This window comes from Loxodonta africana, unplaced genomic scaffold (assembly GCF_030014295.1).
Source record: "Loxodonta africana isolate mLoxAfr1 unplaced genomic scaffold, mLoxAfr1.hap2 scaffold_28, whole genome shotgun sequence".
Classification (NCBI taxonomy): domain Eukaryota; kingdom Metazoa; phylum Chordata; class Mammalia; order Proboscidea; family Elephantidae; genus Loxodonta; species Loxodonta africana.
The window spans coordinates 817483-844425 of NW_026975002.1; the positions used below are offsets into that span (position 1 = coordinate 817483).

General features: G+C 43.8%; 1 long non-coding RNA gene across 1 annotated transcript in view; it reads right to left on the bottom strand.

Annotated features, from left to right (window-relative positions):
• Nucleotides 1-4495: 4495 nt before the first annotated feature.
• LOC135229355 (uncharacterized) overlaps nucleotides 4496-26943 on the bottom strand; it is a 33227-nt gene continuing 10779 nt past the window's right edge. The window contains exons 2-3 of the long non-coding RNA XR_010320133.1: nucleotides 14225-14372; nucleotides 4496-7127 (exon numbers count right to left, since the gene is read on the bottom strand). This is a non-coding gene — a long non-coding RNA (uncharacterized LOC135229355). The remainder of the gene's footprint in view (nucleotides 7128-14224; nucleotides 14373-26943) is intronic.

Below are 26943 nucleotides of genomic sequence, written 5' to 3' on the forward strand. Positions count from 1 at the left end.
AAATCCTGGCAGCCTGGGCCCCGGCACTCCAATGGTTTATGGACGTGGGGACACGGATGACCTGTTTGCCACATACAGGAGAAATCCTTGGGCCCTTCACTGGCTCGACATTCAGCTCCACAACGTCCACTCCTGGCCCTGGCCTTTGGCCGGTGCCCCATTCAACGTGTGCTCAGGAGCCATGTTTCTCCACCCATCGCTATCATTCTGCCACCAGGGGATATGTGAGTGTGGGAGTCACCATTTGTCACTGGCAGCAGCGTCACAACTCACTAGACTTCCAGGGACCCGCAGACCTAGGCTGCCTTCTGCCTCAGGCAAGGTCCCGAATCCTTTATCCCAGATGCTGACACCTGGCCACTGGCGGACATTCATTTTGATCAACACAGAGGTCTGAGTGAGGGTCAGCAGGCCGGGTAGGTGAAGTGAAGGCCGGGTGGGCGGGACTAAGGCTTCTTTGCCATCACCATGGAGACAGTCTCCCCACCGGAAGAGTAGGCGCAGCTTATGATGGGCCTGGTGACAAGACTCAGCCAATGGCAGAGATCCAGCCCGCCAGGCAGATGACACAGGGCCCTCCATTGTGACCCAGGACACCTAGTGGCCACAGGATTTGAGCACACCCTGGGAAAGGCTACGCAGGCACAAGGGAGCCCCTGGTGCGGACTGCTTCAGGGCATTGGCACAGCAGGCCAGGGTCCAATTTTCCCACTTTCCTCAGGATATCAGTACGCAAGACATCCCCACTCAGCATCTCCTGCCTCTCTCTCTGTCTCTCTCTCTCTCTGTATGTGTTCATTCTCTGAAATCTCTTCCTTCTCCCCCCCAGGCGCTTCACAGCTTGGAGTGCCTGACAGAGTGTCTAGAGACGAAAGAGCAAAGGGGGAAGGCCTCTGGCTGTACTGGTTGCCCAAGGGCAGAGAAGATCTGGTAGTCTATCTGGAAGGACTAGGGAGTAGTGATTGATTGGGGAGCTACATCACGGGTGAACCCTGGCCGGGTGAAGCTTGTTGACACGGGGCAGCCTCTCCGGAGACTACTAATTCCGCTGATAACATTGTATTCAAATACCCGGCTGAGTGCCATGGGCAGAAAACATTGACACATACCTGCCAGAGGCCTATCCTGGGTCTGAAGAGTCCACCCTGGTCTCCAGCGACTCATCATCTCAGCACACACTTTGCCGGCACACATGGAATCCGCCTCTCTCCAGGAATGCTTCTCCTGCTAGGAAACACAGGATGGCACTCAGCCAAAGGAGAACACAGGCAAAGTCAAATGAAGCCCGCATTTTCAAGATTTTGCTTCTGCTGGGCCACAGCCCCCGGTGGCACACTGCATGCGCGTCACTTCTCCAAAGACAAGGCCGAAATCCGGGCATCCAGGGCCCCAGCAGTCCAGAGTCTGCGGATGGCGGCATACTCTGCAGATGGTGCCACCTATTTGCCAAGCACAGGACGGAGGCCTGTGCCCTAGACTGGCTCCGCTAGGGCTCCACGACCTCAGCTATTTTCCGAGACCTTTGACCCGTGCCCTCGTGAGTGTGTGATCTCTAGTTACACTTCTCCTCCGACCACTCTCAATCCGCCACCTGCGGATACCTGAGCGTGGAAATCTACATCTATCACTAGCTGCAGTGTCACAGGTCACTAGGTGTTTAGGCTCAGGCTGACCTTGGCTGTCTTCTGCCCGGGCAAGGAGCGAAATCCTTCAAAGGAAATGAGGACACGTGCTCACTGGCCGACATCCTTTCTTTCATCCACACGGCGGTCCAGATGAGGGTAAAGAGGCCACGTAGGCCAGGTGAAGGCTGAGTGCGGGGCCTAAGGCTTCTTCCCCAATCACCATGGAGACAGCCACCGGAAGGCTGGCCGGAACTTCTGACGGGGACGGGTCACAAACACTGAGCCAATAGGAGAAGTCCAGCCTAACCGGCCAGTTCTGCAGAGCCCTCCATGGTACCCATGGACACACAACAGGCCCTTGTGTCTTTGGCCACAAAATCGAGGGCACCAGGGAATAACTTCACAGTAGCCAATCCCTGATGTGGACACGTTCGACACACTGGGACAGCAGGCAGGTACCTCTTTACCACTTACGCTAGGATGTCAGTAGGCAAGGTGCCCTTCCTCAGCATCTATGGCCCCTCTCTGGATGTGTTCATTCAGAGGAATCTCTTCCTTCTACCCCTGAGACACATCACAAGGATGAGGGGCCTGACAGAGAGCCTGGAGATGAAACGGGGGAGGCTTCTGGCTGGACCGCTTCCCCGTGGGTAGACAATAGCAGGTAGTCTCTCTGGAAGGTCTTAGCTTCTGTTGATTGACATGGGCAATACAGTAGGGGCGGTCCCTGGCCAGGTGGAGCTTGTGGGCAGATGCAACCTCTCCGGCGACCAATAATCCCGCTGCTGCTTTGTTTGCTGAAAACCTCCCCCCGCCAACTCGGATGGGCAGAGAACATTCACCCACACCTGCCAGGGGCCTTTCCTGGGACTAAAGATCCCAACCTGGTCTCAACGTCGTCACCCTCTCAGCACACACCTTTCCTGCACACATAATCCTGCCTTTCTCCGTCAGTGCCTTATCCTACTCGGAAACAAAGCATGCCGCTCAAATAGGCCGATGCCGGGGAAATCGAGGAGACACTGCCATTTTCCAAATTTTTGCTGTCTACGTGTCCCCGCCCCTGGTGCAAGGCTGCGTATGTGGCCGGGCTCCGAAGGCAAGGCCGAAATCCTGGCAGCCTGGGCCCCGGCACTCCAATGGTTTATGGACGTGGGGACACGGATGACCTGTTTGCCACATACAGGAGAAATCCTTGGGCCCTTCACTGGCTCGCCATTCAGCTCCACGACGTCCACTCCTGGCCCTGGCCTTTGGCCGGTGCCCCATTCAACGTGTGCTCAGGAGCCATGTTTCTCCACCCATCGCTATCATTCTGCCACCAGGGGATATGTGAGTGTGGGAGTCACCATTTGTCACTGGCAGCAGCGTCACAACTCACCAGACTTCCAGGGACCCGCAGACCTAGGCTGCCTTCTGCCTCAGGCAAGGTCCCGAATCCTTTATCCCAGATGCTGACACCTGGCCACTGGCGGACATTCATTTTGATCAACACAGAGGTCTGAGTGAGGGTCAGCAGGCCGGGTAGGTGAAGTGAAGGCCGGGTGGGCGGGACTAAGGCTTCTTTGCCATCACCATGGAGACAGTCTCCCCACCGGAAGAGTAGGCGCAGCTTATGATGGGCCTGGTGACAAGACTCAGCCAATGGCAGAGATCCAGCCCGCCAGGCAGATGACACAGGGCCCTCCATTGTGACCCAGGACACCTAGTGGCCACAGGATTTGAGCACACCCTGGGAAAGGCTACGCAGGCACAAGGGAGCCCCTGGTGCGGACTGCTTCAGGGCATTGGCACAGCAGGCCAGGGTCCAATTTTCCCACTTTCCTCAGGATATCAGTACGCAAGACATCCCCACTCAGCATCTCCTGCCTCTCTCTCTGTCTCTCTCTCTCTCTCCGTATGTGTTCATTCTCTGAAATCTCTTCCTTCTCCCCCCCAGGCGCTTCACAGCTTGGAGTGCCTGACAGAGTGTCTAGAGACGAAAGGGCAAAGGGGGAAGGCCTCTGGCTGTACTGGTTGCCCAAGGGCAGAGAAGATCTGGTAGTCTATCTGGAAGGACTAGGGAGTAGTGATTGATTGGGGAGCTACATCACGGGTGAACCCTGGCCGGGTGAAGCTTGTTGACACGGGGCAGCCTCTCCGGAGACTACTAATTCCGCTGATAACATTGTATTCAAATACCCGGCTGAGTGCCATGGGCAGAAAACATTGACACATACCTGCCAGAGGCCTATCCTGGGTCTGAAGAGTCCACCCTGGTCTCCAGCGACTCATCATCTCAGCACACACTTTGCCGGCACACATGGAATCCGCCTCTCTCCAGGAATGCTTCTCCTGCTAGGAAACACAGGATGGCACTCAGCCAAAGGAGAACACAGGCAAAGTCAAATGAAGCCCGCATTTTCAAGATTTTGCTTCTGCTGGGCCACAGCCCCCGGTGGCACACTGCATGCGCGTCACTTCTCCAAAGACAAGGCCGAAATCCGGGCGTCCAGGGCCCCAGCAGTCCAGAGTCTGCGGATGGCGGCATACTCTGCAGATGGTGCCACCTATTTGCCAAGCACAGGACGGAGGCCTGTGCCCTAGACTGGCTCCGCTAGGGCTCCACGACCTCAGCTATTTTCCGAGACCTTTGACCCGTGCCCTCGTGAGTGTGTGATCTCTAGTTACACTTCTCCTCCGACCACTCTCAATCCGCCACCTGCGGATACCTGAGCGTGGAAATCTACATCTATCACTAGCTGCAGTGTCACAGGTCACTAGGTGTTTAGGCTCAGGCTGACCTTGGCTGTCTTCTGCCCGGGCAAGGAGCGAAATCCTTCAAAGGAAATGAGGACACGTGCTCACTGGTCGACATCCTTTAACCAACACTGAGTCCCTGGTCAGCATCCTGGTGTCCTGGCAAGAAGAGCCAGGCACCTCCAGGAGCATCTGGAGGAGGAGACAAGGGCTGAAGTGACTGCCACACCTACTGGTGCTGCTACACATGTGGGAGACCGGGCTGCAGAGGGTCCAGGCATGGCCTGAAGGTCAAAGGAGAAGCATCTGAAGACGTGCTAGGCCTCTTAGGCTGAGAGAAGCAGGATGTCTGGACTGAAAATATGCACCCTTCAGGGAAGAACTTCATTCAGGCTTCTTAAACCCACCTCTCCTGGAAGATCCATCCTTTTAGCCTTGTGCCCCTTCCACGCCCCCTCTATTACATGGAGAGATCCAGCCCTAGAGCACCAAGGTGGAAGAAGGCCCAGGATAGCTGTCCAAAGACATGAGGTCCACTCCAAAGCTCCCCCCGCCAAGGAGAGAAGAGGACAAGACTCACCTGCAGTTGAGGTCTCAGGGCCCTGAGAATGAGCATAATGTTTGTAAGGAAAGAGAAATGGGATTTCAGTGGGACATGGAAGTCTGAGAAAGAGCCTCTGCAAAGATAGCTCTAAGGGAGGTGTGACTGTGAAGGTGGGCTGGTCACTGAGTTCTTTGTAGTACAAGGTACCAGACAGAAGCCAGACTCTGGAGGGAACCTGCCTGCCGGTGAGCAGTGGGCTTAAAACCCTAAACCAATGAGAATCGAATCCCTTCCCAGCAGCTTCTGCACAGATCAGTGATGTTTGCTTGGTCTTTCTCTTTTCTGTGGTCTAACCTGATCTGTCCTGAGATCAGAGAGTTGGAATAGAAAAGCCTGACTGAAATGAAATGAGCAAAGAGAAGACAAGGCCTCCTAAATCTGGTGAAGACAGAACACAGATAACCAAAGGTGAGGATGGGAAGAAAGAGATTGAGTTCCAAGTCCCATCACAGTATCCCAGGGCCTGGGAATCCCTGGAAGTGCCAGAGGTGTGTACTCCCTGGGAGATGTGACCCCAAGTGTCAGAGGAAGCCCTACGGAGCAAGGAAGGAAGGGCAGGGACTCTAGGATGGGCACTTCCATACAGGCTGCCCATGTGAATTTCTCAGAGTGACCGTGACAGATCCTGAGAGGGACAGTTTGAGGCAAAGGAAAGTAAGTTTTCTGAAGAGGGGTGAATTCCACAGTCTCCTGATAATGAAACAGAAATCCCGTCCTGCTCAGAGGTACTGAGTAGGAGGGATTGTGAATTCCCATCCTGCACAGAGGCTGGCTGGGAAGTTCGACTGTCTAAAGACAATGTGGCCAAAGTCTTTTTTATCTTTCAAAGATATATCTTCAACTTCCTGCAAATTCAATCCTGGAAAAAAGCCTAGAATATACAAGTGTGGGTTTTTCAGGAGAGCAACAAGGGGAGAAGGTGATAGTGGCATATCAGAGAAGGAAAACAACAGTCTAATAGTCCCTGTGTTACTTAATGAATCACACATGGTGTCCAGCATTCTTCCTTATCTGTAGACATGTAAATGCAGTAGATGTTTTAGCAATAACTGAATTAATCCTCACAGAATTCTTTTTGGCCATTTCCAGGTACAGAGACCAGAAGAAGTCATTAGTTACAAGAGCAAGCAATAATTCGCTGGTCTGAATTTTGTTCAATATCTGTGTTTGCCCTTCATAGATTGATAAAAGTCTCTGAATCTGGCATTGAAGACAGTGTTTTCTCTATTGTTATGGATTGAATAGTGTCCCCCAAAATGTGTGTCAACCTGGCCAGACCATGATTCCCAGTATTGTGTGGTTGTCCTGCATTTTGTGATCTGATGTGATTACTTATGTGTTGTAAATTCTAACCTCTGTGATGTTAATAAGGCGGGATTAGAGGCAGTTAGGTTAATGAGGGAGGACACAATCTACAGGATTAGGGTGAGTCTTGAGTCAGTCTCTTTTGAGATACAAAGAGAAGAGTCAGCAGAAATGAGAGGGACCTCATACCACCAAGGAAGAAGTGCCTGGAGTGGAGCACGTCTTTTTGACCCAGTGTCCACGCGCTGAGAATTTCCTAGGCCAGGGGAAGATAGATGACAAGGACCTTCCCCCAGAGCCACAAAGAGAGAAAGCTTTCTCCTAGACCTGGTGCCCTGACTTCAAACTTGTTGCTTCTTAAACTGTGAGAGAATAAGTTTCTGTTTGTTAAAGGCATCCACTTGTGGTATCTCTGCTATAGCCACACTAAAAAAAAAACTAGATAACTAAAAAACACATATATGAAATAGTCAAAAGAAAAAAAGTTTCAAATACACACACATACATGTATGATGTTATTAAACTTTAAAAGCTTTTACATTCTTATAACACATTTAACAATAGAGATTTGTATATAGAAGTTATAATAAGAGCCATCCCCACATAAGTATATTGTACCTGCTCCCCTGAAGTGTCCAGTGTCCAAAGATACATATGTACCCTTTTACACACTTCTTTTTGCCGGGACACATGTAAGTACATTCATTTGTTTGTTTTTATGGAAATTAGGTCACACTCTACCCATGTTTTTCTCTGAATCACTCTTCACTTGGTCAATATCATGAGTCAGAATCAGGCCAGGGGCTGACTGCAGAACAGATGATCAGTTGCTCATATTCACGTTCAAGTTGAAGCTGAAGAAAATTAAAACAAGTCCATGAGTCAAAGTATGCCCTTGAGTATATCAAACCTGAATTTAGAGACCATCTCAAGAATAGATTTGATGCACTGCACACTAATGATCGAAGACCAGATTAGTTGTGGGATGATAGCAAGGACATCATATATGAAAAAAACAAAAAGTCATTAGAAAGACAGGAAAGAAAGCAAAGACCAAAGAGGATGTCACAAGAGACTCTGAATCTTGCTCTTGAATGTACAGTAGCTAAAGAGAATGGAAGGAAAAATAAAGTAAAAGAGCTCAATAGAATACCTGAAAGGGAAGCTGGAGAAGACAAAGTATGATAATATAATGTGAACAGATCTGGAGTTAGAAAACCAAAAGGGAAGAAAACACCTGGCATTTCTCAAGCTAAAAGAACTGAAGGAAATATTCAAGCCTCTAGGTGCAATACTGAAGGATTCTATGGGCAAAATATCGAACAACAGAGGAAACATCAAAAGTAGATGGAAGGAATACAAAGACTCAATACACCAAAAACAATTGGTCGACGTTCAACCATATCAGGAGGTAGCATAGGATCAAGAGCTGATGGTACTGAAGGAAGAACTCCAAGCTGCACTGAAGGCATTGGCACAAAACATGGCTCCAGGAATTGATGGCATACCAAATGAGATGTTTCAACACAGGGACGCAGTGCTGGAGGTGCTCACTTGTCTATTCCAATATATTTGGAAGACAGCTACCTGACCAAATGACTGAAAGAGATCTATATGTGTGCCCATTCCAAAGAGAGGTGGTCCAACGCAATGCGGAAATTATCGAGCAATGTCATTAACATTACATGCAAGAAAAATTTTGCTGAATTTAATTTAAAAACAGTTGCAGCAGTACACAGACAGGGATCTACCAAAAATTCAAGCTGGATTCAGAGGAAGACATGGAACGTGGGATATCATTTCTGATGTCTGATGGATCTTGGCTGAAAGTAGAGACTATAACTAAGATGTTTACCTATTTTTGTTTACTATACAAGCACACTCAACTGTGTGGCTCATGACAAATTATGGATAGCTTAGCAAAGAATGGGAATTCCAGAACACTTAACTGTAGTCATGTGGAATATCTACGTAGACCAAGAGGCAGTCATTTGAGTAGGGCAAGGGGATACCGTGTGGTTTAAAATCAGAAAGTTATGTGTCATGGTGGTATCCTTTCACCATACTTACTCAATCTGTATGCTGAGCAAATAATCTGAGAAGCTGGTCTGTAAGAAGAAGAACATGGCATCAGTTTTGGAGAAAGATTCACTAACAACCTATGATATGCAGCTGATACGACCTTCCTTGCTGAAAGTAAAGAGGACTTGAAGCAGTTACTGATGAAGAGCAACCACTACACCCTTCAGTATGGATTACACCTCAACATAAAGAAAACAAAAATTCTCACAACTGGACCAGTAAGCAACACCATGATAAATAGAGAAAATACTGAAGTCATCGAGCAATTCATTTAACTTGAATCCATAATCAATGCCCACAGAAGCAGCAGTCAAGAATTCAAACAATGTATTGCATTGGGCAAATCTGTTGCAAAAGACCTCCTTAAAGTGTTGTGAAGGAAAGATGTCACTTTGAGGACTAAGGTGTGCCTGAGCAAAGCCATGATATTTTCTATTACCTCACATGCTTGAGCAAGTTAGACAATGAATACGGAAAACCGAAGAACTGATTCATTTAAAATATGGTGTTGGCAAAGAATACTGAATATACCATGGACTGCCAGAAGAATAAACAAATCCATCTGGGAAGAAGTACACCAAGAATGCACCTTAGAAGCAAGGATGGAGAGACTTCGTCTCACGTGCCTTGGACATATTTTCAGGAGGGACCTGTCCCAGGAAAGGCTCATCATGCTTGGAAAAGCTGAGGGTCAGAAAAAAAGAGGAAGGCGCTCAACAACATGAACTGACACACTGGCTGCAAGAATGGGCTCAAACATAGCAATGATTGTGAGGATGGTTCAGGATCAGGCGGTGTTTCATTCTGTTTTACACAGGATCGATGGCCTCTAACAGCCACAACTAACATATGTAAGCATATATGGGTGTGTGTGTGTGTGTGTGTGTGTGTGTGTGTGTGTGTATACCCATTGCCGTCGAGTCGGTTCCAACTCATAGTGACCCTACAGAACAGAGTAGAACTGCCCCACAGAGTTCCCAAGGAGCGCCTGGTGGATTCGAAATGCTAACCTTTTGGTTAGCAGCTATAGCTATTAACCATTATGCGACTAGGGTTTCCATATAAAAAAAAAAAAAAAATTTTTATATATATATATACACACACTCTTTTTTTTTTTTTCATATATATGTGTGTATATATATATTCTGTTCACCAGTTTTGCATCTCTAGAGATCCCAGGCTAAGACATTTGGTACCTACACTGGTTCCAGAGGAACCAAATCTTAAGGACGAGTTTTCTGAATTGATTCTCAAGTCTGGCTAATCTTAAAGGCACTGATGACTGCCTCCAGTAGTAAATAGGCTATTGCTAATCCATGGTGGGAGGTGACAATAGAAATACGCAAAATACTACTACAACTGGATCAAATATTTGTGAGAGACAAGGCTCTGCCTGATTACATATTTGATACTTTTCTATAATTTTGTCAGAATAAGAATAATAAGGAAGCTGCTTGGTTGGTCCTGCTTTTGCTAGCCACACTGGTGAATGAAAGAAATGGACTCAAAGCTCAAGCACCACATACAAGATCTGAAAGCTGCCACCTGTGCCCAGAAAGAAAACCATATTTCTTATAGTAACAAGGCTAATGCTGCCAAAAATAAACTCAGATTCTTATCATAAGAGTGACTGAATTAAAGCGCCAGTTGAATATCCAACCTCAAATGGTTTCTGAAGTTAAAGTAAGGGCACTGATTGGGAAGAAATGGGATCCTGAAACTTGGGATGAGGACATATGGGCAGACAGTCAGGAAGCAGGGGACAATGAACCTCCAATTTCTGTTGAATCGCTCTTCCTAACAGAACCAGACCTCTTACTCCCATCTGAAGAGATTCTCTAACTTTGCCGGCTAAGCCACCCTTCCCAGTAAAACAATTATCCCTTCCACCTCCATCTGATGAGATTACCCCAGCTGTGCCTGAAGTGTCTTGTTTGAGTTGTCTCCTGGGGTGGTATCTGGGGCATTGCCTGGGGTATCACCTTAGGCAGATGCCTTATAAGACACGGCTGAACATCCCACTGCCACTGTCCATTTTTGCTTCTAGACCTATACCTAGACTTCAGTCCCAACAAGCCCCAAAAGGTGAGCTATGAAGTGTGACCCAGGAAAAGCTATGCTAAACTCCAAAAGAACTGCTTGATTTTTCTAATATATACATACAGAAACCTGGTGAATATGTGTGGGAATGGCTATTATGGGTGTGGGATAACGGTGCAAGCAACATAAAGGTGGATTAGTCTGAGTTTATTGATATAGACCCAGGAAGCATAGATTCTTCATTCAGTGTTTCAGCTTGAGAGGTTAGAAAAGGATCTCATAGTTTATTTGGCTGGTTTACTGAAGCATGGATTAAGTGGTGGCCTAAAATAAATCAAGTGGAAATGGCAGATCTGCCATTGTATACTGTAGGAGAAGGTATCCAAAGGCTGAGGGAAATTGGAATGTTAGAATAGATTTATTAGGCTGGACCCACAGACCCACACACGGAGTGCCCAGAGGGCTCTCTTTTTACCATAGCAGTGAGGTACAAATTTGGGAAGCAAGCCCCAGCATTATTGAAGACTTCTGTGGTTGCTATTTTATGTAAGTAAGAGTCCACAGTGAGAACTGCCCTAACTGAATGAAGACACCTGACTACAATGCAGTTGACTGGACCCCATGGTGGTAGCAGCCAAGTGGTGGCACTCAATCAACAAAGACAAGGTGGGTGTGGTTACCGTAACAGACAGTAGAGTCAAAGCAGTAATCAGAACAGTCTGCTCGCGTGGATTTATGGCATTGGCTACTTAGTCATAGTGTCCCTGGGAGTGAAAGAGCTGGGAAATGTACATCTCCTGGTACCTAGCGTCTTAGATATCTAGTGCTCCTGTAACAGAAATACCACAAACGGATGACTTTAACAAAGAAAATTATTCCCTCACAGTCTGGGAGGCTATAAGTCCAAATTCAGGGTGCCAACTCCAGGGGAAGGCTTTTTCTCTCTGTCACTCCTACGAGAAGGTCTTTGTCACCAATCTTCCCCTGGACAAGAAGGTTCTCAGCACAGGGATCCTAGGTCCAAAGGATGCACTGCTCCTGACACTTCTTTCTTGGTGGTACTGAGGTCCCCCTGTCTCTCTGCTCTTTTCTCTTTTATATCTCAAAAGAGATTGACTTAAAACACAACTTAATCTTGTAGACTGAGCCCTGCCTCCTTAACATAACTGCTTCAAATCCTCGATCATTAACATCATAGAGGTATGATTTACAATACATTGGAAAATCACATCAGCTGACAAAATGGTGGATAATCGCACAATACTGAGAAGCATGGCCTAGTCAAGCTGATATATACATTTTGGGAAGACAGAATTTAATCTGTAACACCTAGTATGCAGCTATCGACCTGTTAATGCCTTTTTCTCCATACCTGTTTCGAAGTATCACCAGAAACAGTGTGCCTTCTCTCTGACCTAAGTATATAAAAAAAAAGGACCAAATAATGTACAGGAATCTCTGTTACATTTTCTCCATCTTACCATTATTTGGCCTCATACGCAGACCCAGTCACTTAATTGCGCAGCAGAATGAAGAGATTAAAGCCCCAACATTCTTGCCAGTGGACCAGGAAGGTAGCTGCTCAGACATCAGAGAGCCTCAGAGAGACAGAGACCAGGCAGCTCAAGAGAGGGATACCATAAAGTTGTTTTTCATACCCCTCCCCACTCCCACAGTTGCATATGCTTTGCTCTGACCCTAAAAAGTAGATCAATCCTTTGAGAACTGCGTTATGGGTTAGAACACCAACAAGGTCCCAGACTGAGTGACACTCCCATAGATTACATCCAAATATCACTGCAAAGTCTTCAAAATCTGAACTGACATCTGAGCCACAGCACACAGAAGTTGGGAAAGAACATGCAGCCTGAACATAACTGGGTCAAGTGATTCCTAAAACAAACAACATCGACATTTTCTGTAAGATTGAAGTAAGACACAGTCTTGGAAACACAGACAAAAACTTTAAAAAGCTACTTTAACCATGCTCAAAGAAGTAACAGGCACAACTTAGAAAAATAGAAAAATACACAGAAACCATTCACAAATGAAAATTTTAGACAGGAAAAACAGAAAAATAGAGATAAAAAATTCACTTGATCAGCTCTACAGCGGAATGCTGTTGACAGACAAAAGGATCAATGAGATGAAAACAGTTCAATTGAAAATATACAATCTGAAAACAGAGAACAAATATTGCAAAAAAATGAACAGAGCCTCAAAAATATCTAACATTTATTTATTGGAATTCCATACGGTGTAGAGAAAATATGTGGTGTAGAAAAAAGTATCTGAAGAAATACTGGCTCAACACTTTCCCAATTTGTTGAAAGACATAAACTTACAGATTCAAGAAGCTATGCAAACTCCAACAAGTTAAACTCACATAATTTTACGCCCAAATGCCTCACGGTCAATTGTGGAATAACAAGGACCAAGAAAATATCTTCAAAGAAGCTAGAGAGAAAACAACTCATCTCACACAGGAGAAACAATTGGAATGACTCTGTATTCATCATCAGAAGCCATGGAGGCCAAAAGGCTGTGAAAACAACATTTTTTCAACACTGAAAGAAAAGAAACATTAACCCAGTGTTCTATAGGCTGTTATTTCCTTCATGAGTAAAGGAAAAATATTGACATTCTCAGGTGAAAGACGCTTAAGAGAATTCATCGCCACCAGACTTGCTCTAAATGAAACACTAAAGGAAGTTCTTCAGGTGGCAGGCTTGGAATTTCAGGAATTATGGAAAGCAACAAAGTGGAAAGTATCTTCGGAAGTTCGCCCTCCACCAAAGATTAGACAGGTCTATAAAACAAACAACAACACACGTGAAGAAAGTGTTTCTTAGTTCAATCATGTGTATGAGACCAAAAGTACAAAACCAGCCCAAAAGCACTGAAAAGAGGGCAGGATGGAACAGGAATCATGGCGGATGGAAACGGGGAACTGGAGCATAGGAGAGGACAATATTGACACATCATGAATATTGCAACCAATGTCACAAAACAATTGTGTATAAATGGTTGAACAAGAAAGTAATTTGCTCTGTAAAGTTTCAAATAAAGCACAATAAAAAATAAAAAAAAGTGGTAGGTATCTCGGTAAACATATTATGCCAACCCTGTTGTCACTGCACAACATGGCGCAGGACTCCCCTCTTTGGATAGACTTTCTAGCCTATTGGAAAAACTTTGGAATATACTCTTGGTGGCAAATTAGTATTAGAGAATGGGATTATTTTGAAAATATGAGATGTCTGTACTCATGCCTGGTTAATAAACTGGATAATAATATTTTCAGAGCGAAATGAGATGTTCTAACAGAAAAATAGGCCTGAATTCCCACGTGGGCCATGAGCCTACTACTCTGAAAGTCTTTCCCAGAGAGGCATTTCAGGCACTTCTAGAGCAGCAGGAGCGCTGGGGAATGCAGGTGTCAACCTCCCCCAGGGCCTTCTCTGAGGGGTAAGTACCTGCTTTAGTACTGAGCTTAGTGGTTCATAAATTGTCATTCTGCATAAGGTCTTCAGGTTCAAGTCTGTAATCCAGCTGGGATTCTGTGTGTGCTGCATCTCTGCATCAAAAGAACATGCTTCTAGAAGCAGAATGCCAGGAGAGAGGCGGTTGGACAGTTGGCGTTGGGGGGTGCTGCGCAGACAGGGGTGCCCGAGGGAGGCACAATATAGTCATTCTGCAGCAGGTCTAGTCCTTCTGCACAAGAATTAGAATGCTTCTCAATGCACAATAGTTTACATGCAGGACATAAACAAAGTTACTGAAGGACAAAGTTGAACAGTAAACCAAGCCACTCCCTGTCAATCCTTACCTGAGAGGGTCTTCATCAGGACTTCCGGGGATGGAGAAGGAAACAGTAAACGCTGATTTATTTTACCTCTTCCTTCCTCAAGAAACAGGAACTGGTGTTAAGATGTCAGGTGTCAAGCCCCAAACTCCTCTTCTGGTCTGTATTTAAGCTGTATAATAAAACTGGGAATCAGGCAATCAGCCATGAGCAGACAGACCCAGGAGTATTTCCAGTGCCCCACATCTTTGAGCTCCAGTGAGATCCTGTTCTTAGTCCCTAGATTAGCAGAGGAGCTGAAAGACTGAAATTCCGCGTTTTCAGGCAACTTGGGCTTCAAGCAGGCACTTATTGCTAAAGTCGTATTTCTCTGTGTTAATTTATGATCCTTAACTCAAATCCGGACTTTGAAGCTCATTTTGATAACTCCTCATTAGTCTGCCTAGACAAGAGTCTGCTCACAGTCAGTGATGACAATGGAGGAAACAAAGTCCCTAGCCCAGAGGAGGGACTGTTCCCCAAATTTGGGGCAATGCCCCTGGGGAGCATCGGCGAGGTGCACTGTGGCCTCTGTGGATTTGCCTTCTGCTCCTGGAATTGCACCCTGGGGGCCTCCATATGCAGACGCAGAGTCCGTGGGTGACCACAACTCCTGCCCTTCTGGGTCATCGTCCGGACGCACGTTGCGATATGCTTCCTGCCCTCCTTCCCAGCATAAGTGCTGCGATCACACGTGGCAGAACCAGTTCCCAGGTCCAGACCCTAGGTCTTGCCCTCCTTGGCCTTAGGCTTCCCCTAGTCCTGGGGGAACCCGCAAGCCTGGCGGGTGCGAGGTTAGCACCCGGCTGGGCGGGCTTGGGCCTGTCTCAAAAGGCTCATGGCGCACGCAGGTTCCACCTCCTTGGAGTCTGCAGGCTGGCGGTGGGCAGCCCGGCATCTCCTGCCTCCCTCGGGCGCCCTCTCTGGGCAGCAGCTCCCCTCCCCCCGCCCCGCCAACCACCCAACAGTCGCACTGCCTGCTTTCTGCTTCTAGAAGCGTGTTCTTTTGATGCACACATGCACACACACAGAATCCCAGCTGGATTACAGACTTGAACCTCAAACGCACAACTTTAAAACTACTAGACTGGGGAGGGGGGGTATTGGCAGTGAAAAAAGGAAAAAAAAAATAAGAAAGAGAACAATTACAAAAAAAGTATTAGAAGACTGTAACCTCACGTTATGGACTCAAGAAGGCTGCGGATACACAACTACGTAGATAGCATACTGTTGTCTCTTTCTTTGCAAATAAGTCTTAGATGAGGGAATTTGGTACCGGGAAGAGTTGCAGAGCCTGACTTTGGGGAAATCTGGGATTGATTAATTGGCTTGCATGAGGCTACAAGCCCTGATAATCAATATTTAAAGATGAGATTCGAGCAATCTAGAACATGCATCAGAATTTTTTACAAGTAAATTAGCACCAGAAGAGGCCTTTAACCACTAAATAAAATGGGTCAGTAGTTCAAGATCTCCCTACAAAGAAAATGGCAGACCTAGATCGTTTCCAGTCAGGTTCCAGCAAACATGCAAGAAACAGTCATTTTAATCTTGTACATAGTCAACAGAGATTAGAAAACCATGAGATACTCCCCTAACTTGATCCTTATGGCTAGTTTAAAAATGATAACAAATTAGAGAAGGAAGGTAGAAGAAGAGTTAGAGGACAAGCACACTCAGTAACTGAGATGCAAAACCCTACATAAGATGCCAGCAAAGGAAATCCAGCAAAGGGTAAACCACGTAACATGCCATGATCAAGGCGGTTTATTGTAGGCATACAAATTTGAGTGGACATTAAAGATTTAGTAATTTCATTCACCACATGCATAGGTGAAAGAGGAGAAGACATATGCTCACCTCAAGAGATGGGGGCAAAGCAGGTTGATAAAATCCAATCACACGGAGAGATAAGGACTAGGAGCAAACATGGAACAGAAAAGGAGTTCCCGAACGTGGAAAACTACAACTAGCATGATAGTTCATGGTGATGTGTGGGACATTCTCTTTAAAATTAATAAAAAATAAAATAAGGATGCTTCTATCATTATTTTTATTAAACATTTAACACTGGAAGTGTAAGCGAGTACAAAAAAAGTATAACTGCTATTCATAGATTATAGGACTGTCTCCATTGAAAACCGTAGAAAATATTGGAATTAATAGTAATCATAAATAAAAAATAAATTGAAATTTCAATGCGTCAGCATCAAGCGGACTCTGTCATAGCTCTTAGGTGAAAGCAAAGGACACTGATAGGGAAAGAGCAGGTTCGGGTGGGCTAGACCAAGGAGGGAAGAAAATTATTCTGCACTGGGCTGACCTTATAAGCACGGGTAGGTGTGTTAGTTACCTAGTCCCTCCATAACAAAAAATAACACAACTGGATGGCTTTTAAAGGACAGAAATTTATTTTCTCACAGTTTAGCAGGTAGTAGTTCGAATTCAGGGCATGGCTGTAGTGGGAGGTCCTTCCTTGTCTACCTCAGCTTCTAGTAGATGCCAGCAATCATTTGTGTTCCTGGCCTTCTAGAAGCATCTGTCTTCTTTGTCTGTCTTCCTTTTCACCTGTTTGTGTCTGTCTGTGTGTATTCTGCTCCTTTTATAACTAAGAAGAGTTAGGCTTAGGACCCACCCTACATTGGTATGACCTCATTCACATAATAAAAGCAGGCCCCTTATTTCCAAACAAGGTCAGAATTACAGGTACAGGGGTTAGGATTTCCACATACATTTTGGAGGGACACAATTCAATCCCTAACAGTTGATTTACCAGATATTCTGGATTGAGAGTACTCACATGAACAGCTGAGAGTAGTTCCAATTCTTTGCTACATTCAGTGGCTGAAACTTGTCTCAATGGTCACCCATAGGAATGCTGGAGCAATTTATTGTGCAGGACCTGGCCTACCATTCCTAATCATGTCCATTGTGTGGAAAAACACACACTCCCATCACCGAAGCCTTGAGAAATTCATCGATAAGAACGGAATGGTGGTTGGAACCAAGAATTGTTTCATAGCCTAGATAACATGGTGCAGCTGTTAGATATTCACATGGAGATGTCAGGTAATAAAACTTCACCCCACATGGGGATGTCAAGGATAATACCAACGGCTAATGTTCATTGAGTACCTACACTGGTGCTAGGCACTCCTGTGCTTTTCCTTTCATGTTTGCTTTTCATGATGGCCATATGAGGAATGTATCATTATAATGCATAAAGAGGTCAATACAGAGAGTTAGGCTCACATTTGAATATATGAGTCTGGACCCAGGAGGAGTTTGAATGGATGGAGGTATAAACCTCACGTCCTTAGCTACAAATAGACAGCAGTAAACTCACTGAGGCATCCTAGAGGGAGGGTGTCAGTAGAGAGAGGAGCAGGCACCAAGCCCAAGGGTACTCGGGTATCTAGAAGCCTGCCAGGTGAACAGCAGCCAACAAGCCTCTCTGAAGTCCAGTGTGGTTCCTGGAGGGTTGTCTGTCCTTGCTCTCAGCTGCATTTCCCCAGTGCTCCTCCCACCTGCACTGGGTTGTCCCCTTCATGAGGACAGGGACAGTGTGTACCTTTCACCACTGTATCTGCATAACATAGACTACTTCTGGCCCATGGAATATACTGACTGAATGAAAAATAAACAAAGGATAAGTACGTAAAATCCTTCGTAGTTGATACCTTGAAATACATTAAGGGGCTTCATGAGTAAGAGGGAGAAAAATTGATCAGGGCTGCTTCTGAGACCATCCCTTAGGCGTAATGAGTGTTAAACAACACTTAAACAAAGAGATTTAATGGCAGAGATGTATGTTAAAAAGATGTAAGTATAGCTTAAAGATTACTAGAAACATGCACATTATTGCAACTATAGTCAAATCGCTAAAAACCATATAGTACATGCACACAGAATATTACAAAGTAATTTAATGCCCTCATTAAAAAAAAACAAAAAAAAAATTACCATGAAAAGACTAATGTTGAATGAAAATATCAGGATATAATATCTGTGTTAATATACATAAATGTGTGTGCTAATACACACATAAAACCAGTTGCCATTGAGTCAGTTCTGATTCATGATGACACCAGTGTGCCAGAGTAGAACTGTACTCCATAGGGGTTCCAATGGCTGAGTTTTCGGAAGTAGGCTGCCAGACCTCTCTTTCATAGCAATTCTGGGTGGACCTGAACTCCAACTTTCTGTCAGCAGCTCAAGATATTAACCATTTGCATCAACCAGAGACTCTAATACACATACATGCCAATATAAGCAAGAAAATAGACATATCGGAACGTTAATAATTTATTTGATGCATTACGTATGCTTTCTTGTTTTTTTTTTTTTTTTTTGCATACTTTCCCATTGCTTCCAAGTTTTTGAGGAATAGAATGTACTTCTGGAAAAATTCATGAGAGATTTTTAAGTAATGAAATAATTAACAGAAACAGAATGAGTAAATCTGTGGCAAGGCAGCCCATGAACCCAAGATTACAGTAACACTGGTATGAAAAGCAGAATTGTGGAGTCCTGAAGCTCAGTGGTTCCATGCATCCATCAGGAAAGAGGGAAGAGCAAATAAACAAGGAGAAAATACAGTGAGCCAGAGGAGTGGGAGCCCTCTGTTGTGGGCACAGTTTTCTCATGAAACTTTAGATGGACACAGTGGGTGGGATTATCCACTTCCATCATACAAACATTTTTATTACCCTTGATTTTAACAGAACTATGTTATAAAAACAAATAATAAAATAAAGTATAATAAAAGAATAAATCTCATCAGTGGACTACTATCATTTTCCCCAGCCACTGAGGAGGGCAGGAGACACACAAGGGAAGGAAGATGGAGCAGTGTGAAAACTCATGCTAAGTGGAGAGGAGAGTGTTTCTGAGACAGGCCTTAGCTGCTACCACCTAGGGAAGTAGGCAGCCGTGCACAACCAACTGGAAGAAATGGCACATTATTTCTGAGACCTACTCCAGCTCATAACAAATTATGGATAACATGGGGAAGAATGAGATTTCCAGGACACTTAACTGTTTTTATGAGAAACCTGTACATAGAACAAGAGGCAGTCATCTAAACAGAACAAGGAATACAGCATGGTTTAAAGTCAAGAAAGGTGTGCATCACCGTTGTATCCTTTCACCATATGTATTCAACCTGTATGCTGAGCAAATAATCTGAGAAGCTGGTCTGAAGAAGAATAAGGCATCAGGATTGGAGGAAGACTCATTAATAACCTGAGATATGCAGATGATACAATCTTGCTTGCTGAAAGTGAAGAGGCCTTAAAGCATTTACTGCTGAAGATCAAAGACTACAGACTAACAGCCTAACAACTGGACCAATAAGCAACATCATGATAAACGGAGAAAATGTTCACGTCATTAAGGGCTTCATTTTTACTTGGATCCACAATAAACACCCACGGAAGCAGCAGTCAAGAAATCAAACGACACATTGCATTGGGCAAATCTGCTGCCAGAGGCCTCTTAAAGTGTTCAAAAGTACAGATGTCACCTTGAAAACTAATGTGCGCCTGACTCAAGCCATGGTGCTTTCAGTCGCCTCATACGCACACGAAAGGTGGGCAATGAATAAGGAAGACCAAAGAAAAATTGAAGGCATTGAATTACGGTGTTTGCAAAGAATATTGAATATACCATGGACTGCCAAAAGAATGAACAAATCTGTCTTGAAAGAAGTACAGCCAGAATATTCCTTAGAAGCAAGAATGGCGAGGCTTCGTCTCACATATTTTGGACATGTTGTCAGGAGAGATCAGTCCCTGGAGAAGCAGGTCATACTTGGTAACAAGTGGCCACAACAATCGGCTCAAACATAACGACGACTGTGAAGGTGACGATAGGTAGTTTAACATACATTTTGACCCATATGAATTAAAATTTAAACAATTATTTCATGCCTTTTTGTAGGGGTTTTAGAATATACAATTAAAATAAATGTAAACAATTAATAGAAAAAATCTCTGAAAATAAAATTTAATTTTTTTAAATCACTGCTCCATACCCCAGATCTAAATGGCTTGATATAAAGCACTGGTCTTTGTGATTCACAAAAAGGAGGTGCCAATTCCTGGAGGGGGGATGGGAGGATAGAGAGAGTTGGAAGCTGGCAAAATTGTCACGAAAGGAGAGACTGGAAGGGCTGACTCATTAGGGGGAGAGCAAGTGGGAGTACGGAGTAAGGTGTATACAAACTTATATGTGACAGACTGACTTCACTTGTAAACGTTCACTTGAAGCTCAATAAAAGTTAATATAAAAAAAAAGCCCAGCCCTGACCAATGTTTGCTTAAAAACTTTGAAAGTTTGTTCCTCTCTAAAATAAAGCAGGGTCTAACTTTAAAAATAAATAAATAAATGTAAACAATTATTAGAAAAAATCTCTGAAAATAAAATTTAATTTTTTTAAATCACTGCTCCATACCCCAAATCTAAATGGCTTGATATACAGCACTGGTCTTTGTGATTCACAAAAAGCAGGTACCAATTCCTGAACAAGAACTGAAGTGACAGGAGAAACCCCCCATGCTGTTATAGCCCTGAGTATGGGCCCTAATCCAGTGATCTGTCTTCATTAATTCCTTTTCATTTCATCTCTGTGAAAGAGGGGAGGGAGAAGGTGAGAGAGGGTTACATGTGCCTATTCTGTTCTTTAGCATCCAGTTCACTGCCAGGAATAAGTATTCGTAAGAGTCTAAAAAACGTTAAAGTACAAATAAGGAGGAAAACCTCCTAGTATATATATGTATTCGGTGGCACAAAGAGTTAAGTGCTCAGCTACTAACTGAAAGGTTGGCAGTTTAAATACACTCAGAGTTGCCTTGGAAGAAAGGCCTGGCAATCTACCTCCAAATAGTCATAGCTATTGAAAACCGTATGGAGGGCAGTCCTACTCTGAAAACTCACGGGGTCGTCATGAGTGAAAATCTACACAATGGCAACTCGATTGGTAATCTATATATGGCATAAATGTTCGGAAAATTAGTTTCTGAACATATACGCGGCATACAGAATACACTGCACATTAGTATTATGTGCCAAAACCCACTGTCATCAAGTCGATTCTAACTCACAGTGACCCCAAAGGACAGAGTAAAACTGCCCCATAGGGTTTTCACTGAAGCAGACTGCCACGTCTGTCTCCTACAGAGAGGCTGGTGGGTTCGAACCACTGACCTTTCAGTTAGCAGCCAAGTTCTTTAACCACAGAGCCACTAGGGCTCACTGCTGTCATGTACGGTGATTACATAAGCAAATTCTGAAACAAACTGCCTGGGTTTAAATCCTAACTCAATTTATCAGCTGGGTGATCTGGGCACGTTACTTTACCTCTCACTGCCTCAGTTTCCCATTTCTAAAATGGGTCTTATTCAAAAGGTTGTTACGCAGGTTAAATAAAACACACAAGGCACTTAGAAAAAGGCCTTACACACAGAATGAACACAATAATTGTTAGCTTTCATAATTATTAAGGGAATACAGACAAACGGCTAGGTTGAAGGAACTTCCATTGAGAAAGAGCTGAGTTCCAAAATTCATGTGTAAAGTCATTTACATCAACTGTTATGTATGTTTAGATTCAAGTGATTACTGAGGTGTGTTATGATCTTGAACAGAGTTCTGGGGACTATACAGGCAGACTCTGCATGCCCTTCTCCTGCACATCCATTCCATCTCCCTTGGAGCCCAGACATCATGTTATCAATTAAACCCCTCCCACGCTGGTGGTGTACTGTTTAAGAGCTACGGCTGCTAACCAAAGGGTCATCAGTTCAAATCCACCAGGCGCTCCTTGGAAAGTCTATGGCACAGTTCTGCTCTGCCCTATAGGGCCGCTATGAGTTGGAATAGACTCAGTGGCAATGGGTTTTTAACGGGTATGAGGTAACTGTGCAGTGCTTAAAGACATACCAAAAGCAACCACGAACACAAAAGTATAGTAAAAGGTTCTTATTTCAGAGTAGCAAAACCTTAGTTTCTAACACAGTGGTGAATTAGGGTGGACTGTGGATCAAGAGGAGCCCTGGTGGCATAGTGGTTAAGAGCTCAGCTGCTAACCAAAAGGTCAGCAGTTCGAATCCACCAACTAGTCCTTGGAAACTCTATGGAATAGTTCTATTCTATGCTATAGGGTCTCTATGAGTTCGAATCAACTAGGGTCTCTATGAGTTGGAATCAACTTGATGGTGACAAGTTTGGTTTGGTGGGTGTCATGGATTGAATTATGACCCTAAAAAATGTGTGTCTCAACTTGGTTAGGCCATGATTCCCACTATTGTGTAGTTGTCCTCCATTTTGTGATTGTAATTTTACTTTAAGAGGATTAGGGTGGGATTGTAACACCACCCTCACTCAGGTCACCTTTCCCTGGGGTGTGGCCTGCACCACCTTTTATCTCTCCAGAGATAAAACCAAAGGGAAGCAAGCAGAGAGTTGAGGGCCTCAGACTATCAAGAAAGCAGCACCAGGAGCAGAGCATGTCCTCTGGACCCAAGGTCCCTGCACCTGAGAAGCTCCTTGACCATGGGAAGGCTAAGGACAAGGACCTTCTTCCAGAGCCGAAAGAGAGAGAAAGCTTTCCCTTAGAGCTGATGCCTTGAATGTGGACTATTAGCCTACTTTAATGCGAGGTATTAAATTTCTCTTGGTTAAAGCCATCCACTCATGGTATTTCTGTTACGGCAGCACTAGATGATGAAGACAGTGGGTCAAGGTGGAAGGGGTGGATGAAGGACAAAAAAAGAAAAATGGACAACAGGAGAAATATAAGAATTCAGAGAACTGTGAAAATTTAATTCCTGAATATACTTTCTTTCTCCTCCCTATAACTGGAAGGACTTTTCTCATATACAGCATATATAAGTAAATCCTGGCAATATTTAAAACACTTAGATTTTTGTAAAACTCATTCTCTGAAAACTCATGGTGGCCCCATTAATTTGTGGCTTAAAAACAACTCAGAACTAAAAAGAAGCATAAATAAATAAATAAAGGCACTGCTGTCATTTGCGGGTGATATTCTTTTCCTGCTATCCACAACCCACACACTCGGGTTAATTTTCCAGGGTCAGTGTTCATAGACCATCCTCTTTCTCGCACCACCACCCCACCACCCTTAATTATTTAGAAAAGGCAGGGCCAGTCAGTGCTCCAAACATCAAGATTTCTCTCCAAAATGCCAACTGGCACTTGGGGAGCAGGCTACATTCTCAGCTATCAGCACTTCCACTAGCCCCTGCAGATAAGGAATGTGTCTCCACTGAACTGTTCATTGTAATTAAAAAAAAAAGTAAAAAAACTGTTTCTTAAAAAAAAAAAAAAAAAAAAAACCAGGCATTTCCCTATTACCCACCCACCCCACTCTCCCACACCGAGTGCTCCCCTCACCACACACACACTCAAATATTTCCTACCAAGGGTGTGTCCCAAGCACGGGGTCTGGCTCCGCTCTTCTTTTACACCCCTTGGAGGCCTCTGGAGAAACCATACTTTTGGTTGGCAATTCCCTGAACCCTGCCTATTCAAGCTGGCACTTATTCAAAAAGGCAGGTGAGTCTTCAAGTCAGGTTTTTAAAAGGAGTTTAAGAGGTGCCAGGTGATATGCCTACTCACCCTCAAATTTCTCAAAGGTAATAATTTCTTCAGATGTTTACAATGTCTCTACTATGGGTTAATTAAATCCCTTAGGATGGTGGGCATAGGAAAATCCTCCATCTCAATGCCCCCCATTTCGAAAAAAAGAGAGGGGAATCTCCAAAATTACAAATTTCAATTTCTACATACTTGATTGAACTAAGGAGTAAGTTCCTCACATGTGTTATTCTTGGTCTGAGTCCTGGTGGTGCAGTGGGTAAGAGCTAAGCTGCTAACCAAAAGGTCTGCTGTTTGAATTCACCAGCTGCTCCTTAGAAACCGTATGGGGTAGTTCTACTCCGTCCTATAGGGTTGCTAAGAGTTAGAATTCACTGGATGGCAATTGGTTTGTTTGCTTTTCAATCTTTGGCTGAAAGGTAGACTTTGTTATCAATTTATTAAATCAACTGGTAATTTGCTGGATATTTCTCATACACGAACTTATGATGTCTTCAAATCCAGCTAATCAGGTTTAGGGAGAGAGAAACTTCTCTACCTTAGCTTCCCTGCCACTCCCACACCTTTTTCACTGATTTCCATGCCCTGTTTAAGTAACATCACTCATCACTTCTCACTGTCTAGGTTATCTGAGCCAATTCATGGCAGTCAATTCCACCTGAGCCCTAGGATACCCTCATTTACATACTCTGCCCTGTTCCTTCACCAATGGCTGACCTCACATCTCCCCTTGAATGTCTACTAGGCATCTCAAACTTAATGTGGTTCAAATAAAATTCTTCGTCCAAGTGTCTTATCTACCTCCCAGTCTTCCTTATCTCAGCAAATGTTCTCACTATCCTCTGGGTTGTTCAGGACAAAAACCTAGAAATCATCCTTGATTTCTCTCCTTTATTCAAATCTTGCATCCAATCCATTGACATATTCTGGACTCTTGGCACTACCTTAACATAAATCCTGACTCTATCCACTTCTCACTACCTCCACCTTACATCCACCATCATCTCTTGGTTAAAACTGGACTCCATGCACCGATCTTCCCTCTTATAATCTACATAACAGCATCATTTCAGTGGCTTCTCATGGCAATTAGGAAAAATTCCCAAATCCTTCCCATGGTCTTTCATGATGCGGGATTTGCTCACCATACTAACATCATTTCCTAACAGTCTTCCCTCGGTTCACTCCACACTAGCCATGACTTATTTCCTGAGCTTCCTCAAACGTGCCAAAACACTTGGTTATTTAAGGGCCTCAGAAACAACTCTTTCCTTTATTGGCAATATCCCTCCCTTCAGAACTTCATACAGCTATTCTCTCCTTTGATATAGGTCAGTTATCTCCTCAAATATCCTGCTCCCATAAGCCTTTACTATTAATCTAAAACAGCTCACCCCACTCATTCCCTCACATGCAACTCTGTCTTATTTTCAAAATATTTAGCTCTCCTTGACATTTTTTGTTAATTATTACCTGTATTTTTTCTGGTTGAGAATATATGCAGCAAAACATACACCAACTCAACAGTTTCTACCTGTACAATTTAATAACACTGGCTACATTCTTGAAGTTGTGCAACCATTCTTACCCTCCTTTTCCGAGTTGTTCCTCTGTCATTAACATAAACCCACTGCTCCTTAAGGTTCCTATCTAATCTTTTCAGTAGCTGTTGTCAATCTGATGCCATGTAGACAGTTCTTAAAAGAGCATATGCTCAAGGTGGACCATTTTTATTAGTTAAGTAAGCTAATGTTCTGGAGCCCTCATGGCACAGTGGTTAAGTGATACGGTAGCCAAGCAAAAGAAGAGCAGTTTGAATCCACCACCTGCACCTTGGAAACTCTATGGGGCAGTGCTATTCTGTCTTACAGAGTCTCTGAGTTGGAATCAACAGCAACAGCTTGGTTTTTTCTTTTTCATACTTCGGTTTTAAGATGATTCAAGGGAATGCTTTTGGTGTAATGTTTAAAGATTATCTCACGGCAATAGTTTCAGGAGTTCATTCACCCTCAGTGGCTCCAAAAAGTCTAGGGTTCATTTGAAATTCTGTTCTGCATTTTCCCCCTTTTGATCAGGGCTTTTCTATGGACTCTTTGATCAAAATGTTCAGCGACAGCAGCTGGGAACCTTCTGGTTCTTCTGGTCTCATGGCATGCTAGATGTTCTTCTAAAAAACATGAGTGGATGCTGAAGGTTATCAAATACTTATTTTATTACACCTATTAATATAATCACATTTATTTTTCCTGTACATATGGCAAATTATACTGATTCATTTTCGAATGTTAAACTAACCTTGAATTCTTGGGATAGACCCAACTTGGTCATAATATATTCTTCTTTAGAGTATTGCTGGGTTTGTTTTGCCTATTTATTTTTATATTTTGCATCTATGTTCATCAGTGACATTGGCCTGTAATTTTCCCATCTTGTGCTGCTCTTGTCAGGTTTTGGTATCAATATTCATTCTACAAGCTTTATAAAATGAGTTTGGGTATATATTTCCTTTTATATTGAAGAATTTGTGAAATATTTCTTGAATATTTGGTAGAATTTGCAGGAAAAGCCATCTGATATGAAGTTTTCTTTTTGAGAATAGTTTGAGCTCTAATTCAATTGTATTAACAGTTGTGGAATTACTTTTGCTTCCTGTTTCTTCTTGAATCGTTGTTATTAACTTACATGGTATGATACGTTTGCCTACTTTACCTAAATTTGCAAATTTATTGGCTAATACGGTTCATAACATTCTCACATTATCTTTATGTTCTGCAAGATCTGTAGTCATTTTCTTTCTAATTCCTGATATTCGTTTTTTATATCTTTATTCTTTTTCACTTGATCAATCTTGCCTAAAGTTTGTCAATTTTACTAGCATTTTCTAAGAATCAACTTTAGTCTTTGTTGATCGTCTGTTGCATGTATTCAATCATTAATAGAAACAAAAATTCCTATGAATGTTTGTTTCTGGTTTTTTCCCAACATTTTGAATGGATGTTTAACTCACTTATTTTTCAAGATTTGTTCTTTCCAATTATATTTTTAAGGCTATAAGTTTCCTATATTATATTGTCTGTACTGCA